We start from the raw sequence: 9,709 nt of genomic DNA on the forward strand, positions 1-9,709 counted from the left end.
GTGAACACGTGGTGTTAGCTACTGCAGCTGCTGCTTGAAACCTGCCTCGAAAATAATCATCTCTGGTAGTCTGATTGCTTTTGATTAACTCAGTTCATTCAGTTGGTCACTTGAAATTTTAAAAAAAATGGTAACACTTGATGCTCACCTGTCAATGTTAACACAAACCAAATTAAACCAATACTTTTGGGGGGGGAGATTCTGCCTTTTAGGGCAAAGATGTTAATGACTAGAAAGCAAACTCCTCTCAAATTCATTCTAAACAACCACTAGGTGTTTTCCCTGGGACCTGTGCACTTTTACCCAATCACTGTTTCCCTTAGCTCCAAAACACAACAAAAAACAAAAACAAAAACAGAGAGAGAGAGAGAGAGACCTTTAACATAGTGGTCCTGTAGCTTGTAGGAAACTAATGGAAGAAGTAATCCATTGAGTTCACCACTTAGAGTTCAATAAGGCTAAAAAGCAGGCAGATATGCTTTAGACTGATTTTCTAAAATACGGGTTCAGACAATGAAAATAATCTGAATAAACCTCAGCCATCTAGAAATTTGGAACCTCCAGAGTACACCCTATTTCCTGAGAGCCCATTAACAGGAATGGTCATATCTGTTGGCATATTAATTCAGGTTCACAGAGCCCTAAACTATTTAAGTTGGGAAGTTCATGATATTCATGCCAGCAGCTACCTTTCCCCAGCTCATGGGTAGAAATTCTGAGCAGCATTTTACCACAGTTTGTGTGATATCACCATCTGAGGGAGTATATTCTGGCCAGAAAAAAGGGACCCACAATTCAGAAAATTTCTAGAGAGCACAATAACCCTTTCAATGTCTGCACCTTTTGAGAAGCAGCCTTCCTTGCCACAATAAAGGATTCCAGCCATTTCAGAGTCGCTGGGAGCCAAATCCTCTTCTATGGACCAATCTTGAGGGACTTGTCTATTCCCAAAATCTAATATTAGGCTATTAGAGACATTCTGTAAGGTTTTAATTTTTTTTTTTTTTTGCGGTACGCAGGTCTCTCACTGTCGTGGCCTCTCCCGTTGCGGAGCACAGGCTCCGGATGCGCAGCCTCAGTGGCCATGGCTCACGGGCCCAGCCGCTCCACGGCATGTGGGATCCTCCCGGACCGGGGCACGAACCCACGTCCCCTGCATCGGCAGGCCGACTCTCAACCACTGCGTCACCAGGGAAGCCCCTTAATATGTTTTAACACAATTTTTGTTGTATAAGAAATACATGTCTAGTGTAGCAAGATTAGAAAGTATAGAAAAGCACAATGAAGGAAAAGAAAGGTCACCCAGAAGAATCCAACCAGGCAGAGACAGACAGTGTTCATGCGGCAGCCGCCTTTTTCAACAGTCACGGACCTGTGTTGTCATGTCCTGTGAGATCCGGAGGGACCCAGGTCAGTAGCAGAGCTCTGCCTCACTCCATGAAGGTCATGAGTACAAAGAAGCGCAGAGGCTGCTTCTAAATACTCCTTTCCTGTTCTCATGGTGTTGCATTGTAGTTCACGCAGGATCTACCTCGAATGCTCTCCCATCCTTTCCTACCTTCTCCCTTCCTCAGGGTCCCAGCTCAACCCTTTTTGGCTGAAGTTGTTGAGAACCCTTTGCCCATTGAGGTCATGCCTTCTGGGGGCATCCCTGGCTCCATTCCAGGAGAAGGATGGCAGTGCTTCTGCTGTTTGGAATACAGCTCCTGCCTGACAGAAAACCCTAGTGAAATTTTTGCCAAAAGATCCTCTCCCCAGTAGCAGAGGGGGAGGGAGGGGGAAAGACAAAGGAGTGAAAAGCACAAATACCTTCATTCTGTTTACATGTGTTTTTTTTTAGCAAAAATCAAACATAATGCTTTGTAAAGGATTTCCCCCCTACAAATTAATATGGCATGGATATTTTCTCCATTTCATTAAATCTAGAATCGGAATATTTTTAACCCTTGAAAAGCTCATGGAGACCATCTAGCTGATCTCCCTTGTTTTACAGATGAAAAGTCTGAGGTCCACCCAGAGAGGGGGTAGACGTGACAGGATGACAACTCTCCATTGAAAGCCAAGCCAGAGACCCTCAGCCTCCCTAGGAGCCCAAGCTCTTAGCAGAGGAGAGCTGTCCTGGGTGTTCAGAGCTGTGGCACCTGCGAACCAATGCCTTCCAACTCACCGAAACCTCAGGAGGTTCCTCGATGGGCCTCTGAGGCCCTATTTCACACTACTTTCTAATGGACTCATCCTGGGCATGTGTCTCGAAATTAAAAAATCAGAACTTTTTTAAAGGAGTAATCTCCAAATTCTTTTACCATGCACCAAGGTTTGGGATAAGGGTTGGTAGCTAAGATGTCAAATTATGTCAAAAGGGCTACTACCCACTGAGGCTATACTCTCTGAACATTTTCCAGTTTGTTTTGTCTTTGTTTTCATAATCAAGAAAAACAGTATAAAGTAGAATTTAAGAACATAAACTCTGGAGTCAAACTGCTTGGATTCAAGCCTTCCTGCCACTTCCTAGCTGTGTAACTCTGGACAGATTACTTAACCTCTCTGTGCCTCTGTTTCTCCATCTATAAAATGGGGACAATTATAATAGTATCTGCCTCTTAGGGTTGTTTTGAGAACTAAATGAGTTAACATACATACGTGAAACCCTTGAAACCAAGCAGTACCTTTCAGGGCCTTCCCAGGGATAGACGCTCCCCCGCTATGTCCCCGCCTCTTGTTTGTAGAAAAGCTATAGCCTCCTAGGCCTTCCATGAGTTCCAAAGAGCAAATTTAATGAGAGAAGTGAGAAAATGAGGAAAAAAAGGAAAGAAATCAAGCAAGACAAAGTTTAGCCATAAAACAAAGTCAAGGATCTTTAGTTCCTCGTCAAGGGCTATAGGTAACATCCTGAGCCATATGAGTTGTTTTGCAGGTACTAAAACCCCTACCAGGAGGAAGACATTAACTGCATGCTGACCACCAGCACATAGACCCCAGACTGGTTGGAAACAGAAGGCTGATGATGTTGACTTCTGAAATACCACCCAGTTACCTCACCACCAACCAATCAGAGAAATGTCCATGAGCTGATTAGGCAACCCTCAACCCTCACCCTTCATGTTGCTCTTAAAAACCTTTCCCTGAAAGCCATTGGGAAGTTTAGGTCTTTTGAGCATCAGTTGCCCATTTTCTTGTTTGACACCTTGCAATAAACGTTATACATTTCTTCAGCACAACCTTGTGTCAGAAGATTGGCTCTGCTTTGAGGTGGGTAAGCAGATACAAATTGGGCTTGGTAACACCCTAAGAACAGTGTTTGACCATAAAAAGTGCTAAACAAGTTGATGATTAAAGGGGGAAAATGCAACCCCAGCATTAAAACTTGAGCATGTAACCTGTAGCCACAATTTACCTATCTATCTATCCATTTCTCTCTCCTACCCCGGCCCCCTGCCCTTCTCTCTCTCTCTCTCTCCACCAACTTCTTGACAGAACTGATTAGAGGATATTATTTTATCTGACAAGCAGTTTGTACTATGAGTGGGAGAACATCAGTCCTGCCATTGTCTTGTTGTCTTCTTTTTCACTGCAGTATTAATATTATTGTCAATCCGCTGTGGATTTAATTACTTACATATTTTTGTAGAGGTCTTCTTAAATCTTCTTTTCAGCTTTGTGAGAGTTAGCAGATCTAAATCTATTACAGAGGTTGGCAAACTCTTTAGGTAAAGGGTCAGATAGTAAACATTTTCAGCTTTGCAGTCCAAATGGTCTCTGTAGCAACCACTCTTCTCTGCTGTTGTGTTGTGAAAGCAGCCAAAGGCAATATATGAATGAATAGGCATGGCTGTGTTCCAATAAAACTTTCTTTATAAAAATAGGTGGCTGGCCAGAGTTTGCTGACCCTTGATATATGTCATCAAACCCTTAAATCCACTTAACCAGGCTCAAGCACTGCAATAGGGGTCAGCATCCCAGATGAAGACAGAGCACAGCCTGAAGGGAAAAGAGAGTCGCGATGCAAAAGCTTGATGTGGGCAGATGTGTGGGGAGGCCAGGGCCGACACTGAGTGCAGCTCAGCTGGTTCCATTAAATCCCACCTGTCTTCCAGTGCAGGATCCCAGGAGCCCCATACAGATTCCCAGGGAGGGAGCTCTCCCACATAAAAGGAGCCTTTCCACTGTAGAACCAGAAACACATGGGAACTGCAGAGTCCACAGGAGCCCTGTTTGACGCCTGGAGGCTGGACAGGTCTCCTCACTTACACATAGTGACCATTAGAGTACCCTGGGCAGGGAATCAGAGTCCCCAGAAAGGGGTGACTTGTGCAGTGGTGATAGAACCTGTGGCCAACAGCCAGGCTAGGGACTGAGAGCACTGAGCAGCAGGGCAATGTTCCAGAAGTACACGTGAGACCCCCTTGGGTCCCCAGGAGTGAGACGAGAGACCCTGGAGGCAGCGCTCCAGCAACATCACTAAGTAGAGACCCAGAGCCCTGCTCTGCTTCTAGGATGGTGCCCCCATCCCTCAACTGTACCCAAATACACTTGGCTTGGGGAAATGCAGGTGAAATCATAACAAAAAGGATTCCAGAAGGGAAGGAAAGAGGACCTCCTGGAAAACAGGAAGAGTGGGCTACATATCTCCATGTGGTGCTGGAGCCACACCCCAGGTGACCATTTTAAATCACGTGTCTGACCATGTCACCCCTTTGCTCAGTCCTCTCCACTCCGTAAAAGGAGTCTTTCCATTGAAGAGCCAGAAGCATATGGGAACTGGAGAGTCCACAGCAGCCCTGCTTGATGTCTGGAGGCAGGACAGGTCTCCTCACTTCCCCGTAGTGACAAGTAGAGTAAAAGCCCAAATCCTTACCAGCTTTCCATCTCTAACCCTCGCCCCTCACTTACTGCACTCCAGTCAGGCTGGCCTCTGCCATCCCACAAGCATGACGCCACCCCTGCTCAGGGCCTCTGTTCCTTCTGTTCCTTCTGCCTGCGGTGCCCTTGGCCATGTCCTCTCGGCTCCCTCTCTCTCTTCCTTCTTGGTTCAGTTCAAATGCCGCCTTATCAGAAGTCCCTTGCCAGACAACCCTACATAAAACAACACTCCACTCCAATCTACCCATCTTCCCTGCTTTACTCTCTCATCCCACTATGACCAGCTGAAGTATGTGCATGTCTGTGTGCACTTGCTTGTTTATTATCTGTCTTCCTACTAGAAATTAAGCTCCCTGAGAGCGGGGGCTTGGTCTTGTTCTATGCTGTACTCCTAGACCCAGAGAAGACATTTTTTGATTGAATAAATGAGTAATATCTAGAATGAGAAAAGAAATCCAAGGAATTAGAAAGTAGGGAAAAGGTCAGCTTTCCGACAAAGGATGGTGGATATATTTCCTATGATTTATAAGCTTGCCAGAATCTTTTTAGCACTTGTGTTATTTACCGCCTTACATTGCTAGTCTACTGCTGTATTATATTTTAACCTATGTCAAAGCAAACTCCTTGAGAACATGGAGCATAACTTCTTTATATGTAGGCTGTGCCTCGTACATAATCCTAGATCAGAGGGAACAAACACCAAGATCATTAGCAGCATCAGCCATGGATGCAGGAGGAGGGCAGGGAGGCATCTCCCCCATGCCTCTGCTGACCTAATGCAACAGAAAGAACATAAAGACACAGAAGGAGTCCTGTGGCCCAGGTTCAAATCTTGGGACCACCACTCACTATTTAGGTGAGCTTGAGCAAGTCACAGAATTTCTTTGAGTCTCAGTTTTCTCATTTGTAAAAACGATAATTATAATATTTACTTAAAAGGCTTATTGTGAGGATTAAAGAGAAAACAGATAAAGTGCCAAACACATACTTGGTGTATAGCAGGGTCTTGATAAATGTCAATATGATTCCCCTGCTGAACCACATGGGGTCCAGCAATCAGCAAAACCTCTACTGGTAAAAAGAGAGCCATTACATTGCCAGAAAAGCCGTAAGCAGGTGATAAGGGATGTGCAGTTTTCTGGGTCAGGAGAACAGCTGATACTTGATCTAGGGTATCCGATGTGTCCCAGTGAATGATCTGGGGACTGGGGCCGGCTCTGGTGTCTGTGCTTTGTCAGAGGGCGCATGCTCTTCTCCCTGAAATCCCTCAGGGGGGTATATTTGAAAGCCATAACACTTTACACAGTTGTATAAGGTGAGTACCTTCTGGCTTCCTCTTAATTCGGGGGTTCGTCTTCACTGTGTGCTGAGGAGCCCCATCCATGAGACCCATTGAGCCTCCTTGTCAAGGCCACTTGCTTCTCAGGGCTTTTTTGAAGTTCTTCTTTGTTCTTGAGTTTCTGATCCTTTTTCACCCCAATATGTTCTCAGCCCACTGGTTTCATTTCCTCTTTTCACAGAGGCTTGTGTGTTTCCAATTGCACAATCTTTTCCTGCTATTCGCAGTCACCGTCTATCTGATGACCACGCAGAGTTAGGTAAAAGACAAGCGGGGAGGCTGCAGGAGGGGGACTCTCTCCTAGCTGCTGACGTCTCCCACAGACGTGCACCCCCGAGAAGCAACATGGCCCCGAGGTCCCAGATCTTCAACAACCCCACCCCCATGTCCTGCCCTGGTCCTGGTGCATGGGAACTAGGGGGGGCGTGTTAAACCCAGAAGGAGGTGAGAGGGGCTTTCTCACCAGCGCAATGTCCTCCTTCGTCTCCATTCCCACCTGCCCTCAGTGTCTGAGTCTCATCGGCTCAGGCCCGCTTAGCAGAGAGCCGCTAGGTATGAATGAGTAATTTAGGCCCTGTTCCTGAGAAGCAGGTTTTGGAAGAAGCAGATGAAGGAGGGTGATGAAAAGGAAAACAGGAGAAATGGAAGAGTTCATTCCCAATTTGTTTCCCCAGGGCCACATTTAAGTTTTCTATTCTCTGTTTTTTCTTCTTCTCTATCATTGCCCTTGACCTAGGCTCCTTACCCTTGACCAGGATGAGAGGAGACAGGGAGAGACCCAGGAAGGACAGGGAAACCATGGGTCGGGGTGGGAGTGGTGGCCGTGCATTCATTGAACATGTGTGAGCCCTGTCAGGCGCTAGGCCATCGAGTTCATTGCCTCTTTTCAGGGCCTTTTGGAGCCATACTGAGGCATGGGATCAAAAGGGAAAATCAATAATACTGATCCTGTATTTATGATTTTGATATTTTTGATTATAATGAATTTTTAGCATTAATTTTGACTTTTTAAATTACTGCATTAGAATGTGATCTATACTCATTACTGACGTTTTTACCACCTCCTTAAATTTGCATCACCCTAGTCCTGGCCTTGGGTAGATCTAGACCAGCTGATGGTACTGGTCAGTTCACCTGGTTGATGGTTTCTTTAGGAAAGAAAGGCTGGAGGCTATAAAAATAATCTAAAAGAATCAAAGTCCACTTTATAAATACGTAACTGCAATCCTACAAAAAGAATCGGAACAAAGAATGAAATTCTCTACCACAAAAATAAACCAAATTTTAGACACAATTTATCCTTTATCCTTTTCTAACAAAGCCAGGGTACTTCACCTTTCCAGCCACCAGGTGTCGCTGTAAACTCCCCGCATGTCCTGACACAGGGCCTTGAGGATGACGTCATAAACGGAAATCTGGTTTTTAACCAGCTCTGAGATGGCACAAAAAAACAGCTTGAAATGTAACAGTGTCAAATGCCAACTCTTTAGAGATCCATCCGTTTATCTAGGATTTCTGACTAATAGCTAAATGCTTATGATACTACAGCCTACCAACAGATTTAAGCTATGAAATAGATTATCAGAGTAGTGTGTCCTAATCAATATACTTTCTAGAATGTTCCTGCGTTATTCTGTCCTCATCTCCTAGCCAGATCAATTTCTAACAGAGCACAATCAGGTCTCAGAGGAACTAACTCTTCACTGGGTTTGTAGGACTAGATATCTCACTTCTTTTGGTCAGGGAATTTTGAAAACAATATTCAAACCATTTGCTTATGTTTTTTGTTTTTTTCGTTTTTTTTTTCCGTTGCAGCCTCTCCCGTTGCGGAGCACAGGCTCCGCACGCGCAGGCTCAGCAGCCATGGCTCACGGGCCCAGCCACTCTGCGGTATGTGGGATCCTCCCAGACCAGGGCGCGAGCCCGTGTCCCCTGCATCGGCAGGCGGACTCCCAACCACTGAGTCACCAGGGAAGCCCCATTTGCTTATGTTTTTTAAAAATGCATGAAATGCTATGGTCAAGGTCCAGAAAACAAAGTAGTGGAAAAGTCATGCCATTTGTTAAAAATCAGTTTACTTAGACATGTTATCATCCTCTCCCTTCACACCACTCACCCTGCCCTCAGAAAGATATGTAAACACTCCAGTGAACAGACTATTTCCTCTGACCTTAATTTTTTTCTGAGTTTATTCTACAAATCAGCCCTTCTTCATTCAACACCCCAGAGGGACCATAGATCCTTCCTCAAAGGGTCCAGAAATATTGCTCTTATGGGAAATCTCGGTGATGATGCTTCTTGGGTTTCCCCAGCTTGTGCAACATAGCCTCTGTCCTTCATTTTTTAATTACTACTACTAATAATCACAACAGGAACAATGTCTGATGTTTATGGAGGGCTTACTACATGCTCATCAGTGTGATAAGAGAACCTGACAAATATGACCTTGAAAGGCCTTTTCCATGACTCTGTTGGTTTTTTCCTAGATTTCTGGGCAACTTGTCCTCATCTCCCCGCTCCTTCAATATTGGATTCCTCAGATTCAGTCCCAGGCCCACTTCTCTCAGTCAATGTAGTAGAAATCTTAGCAGTTAAAATAAAGTCTCAAACTATAAGAAAAGAGGGGAAGCAATAGTGGGTTTTAGGAGGATAAATGAATTGCATGACCCAAAGAGGAGTGCCAACTGCAGGCTTGATCCATCATCTCCAGGTAGATGAATTCTTTATATTAGGGCTTCTCAATGTTAAAATGCAACCAAATCACAAGGTAGAAGGAGGTCTTGTTAAAATGCAGATTCTAAGCCTGCTGGTCTGAAGTGAGATTCTTTGTCCATATGATGCTGATGCTGCTGGCCCATGGACCACACTTTAAGTAGCAAGGCTCTAGATGGTGCTATCATTATAATGAGCATCATTATAATGCATATGCTTTAGATATAAAACATACCTAAGTTGCCAATTACAGCAACAGACCAGATCAGTATATTATAATGGCTGAATTATGGGATGGGGAATATTGATTGTGAACATTTCAAAGAATGCATGCTTCTGGTCTCCAAAACTCAGAATCTCTTTGAACTTAAAAGGGACTTAAAAGTTCCATGACATCAGAAATGAGACTTGATTGTCTTTAAAAGGCTCAACCTAAAGACTAATGGTGAGGGTTGGAATTGCTAGTCCAGTTACCTCACTAAGAATCAATCATCTGATAACTCAGAATCTGCAACTTTGGCTCGTCTGAATTTTTTTGGTATTGGTAGGGGAGGGGTGATGTGTATGATTATTGCCACCATAAACTGGTATAGAAATAGAAATTCCAGGAAGGTATAAAATAAAAATAAGAATTAAAATATGGCTAACAATGGAGATGAGAACAAACAACCTTAAATCCTTGATAGTAGCAATTTTTAAATAAATTGTACATGATTATTTCTGTAGCCATTACAATACTTAGTGTGTGTTTTGTCAGTTTTTTGAGGCGTTTGACGCATTTATGAAAATCCAGTGTGT

This window comes from Mesoplodon bidens, assembly GCF_964165515.1.
Source record: "Mesoplodon bidens genome assembly, chromosome: 1".
NCBI classification, from domain to species: domain Eukaryota; kingdom Metazoa; phylum Chordata; class Mammalia; order Artiodactyla; family Ziphiidae; genus Mesoplodon; species Mesoplodon bidens.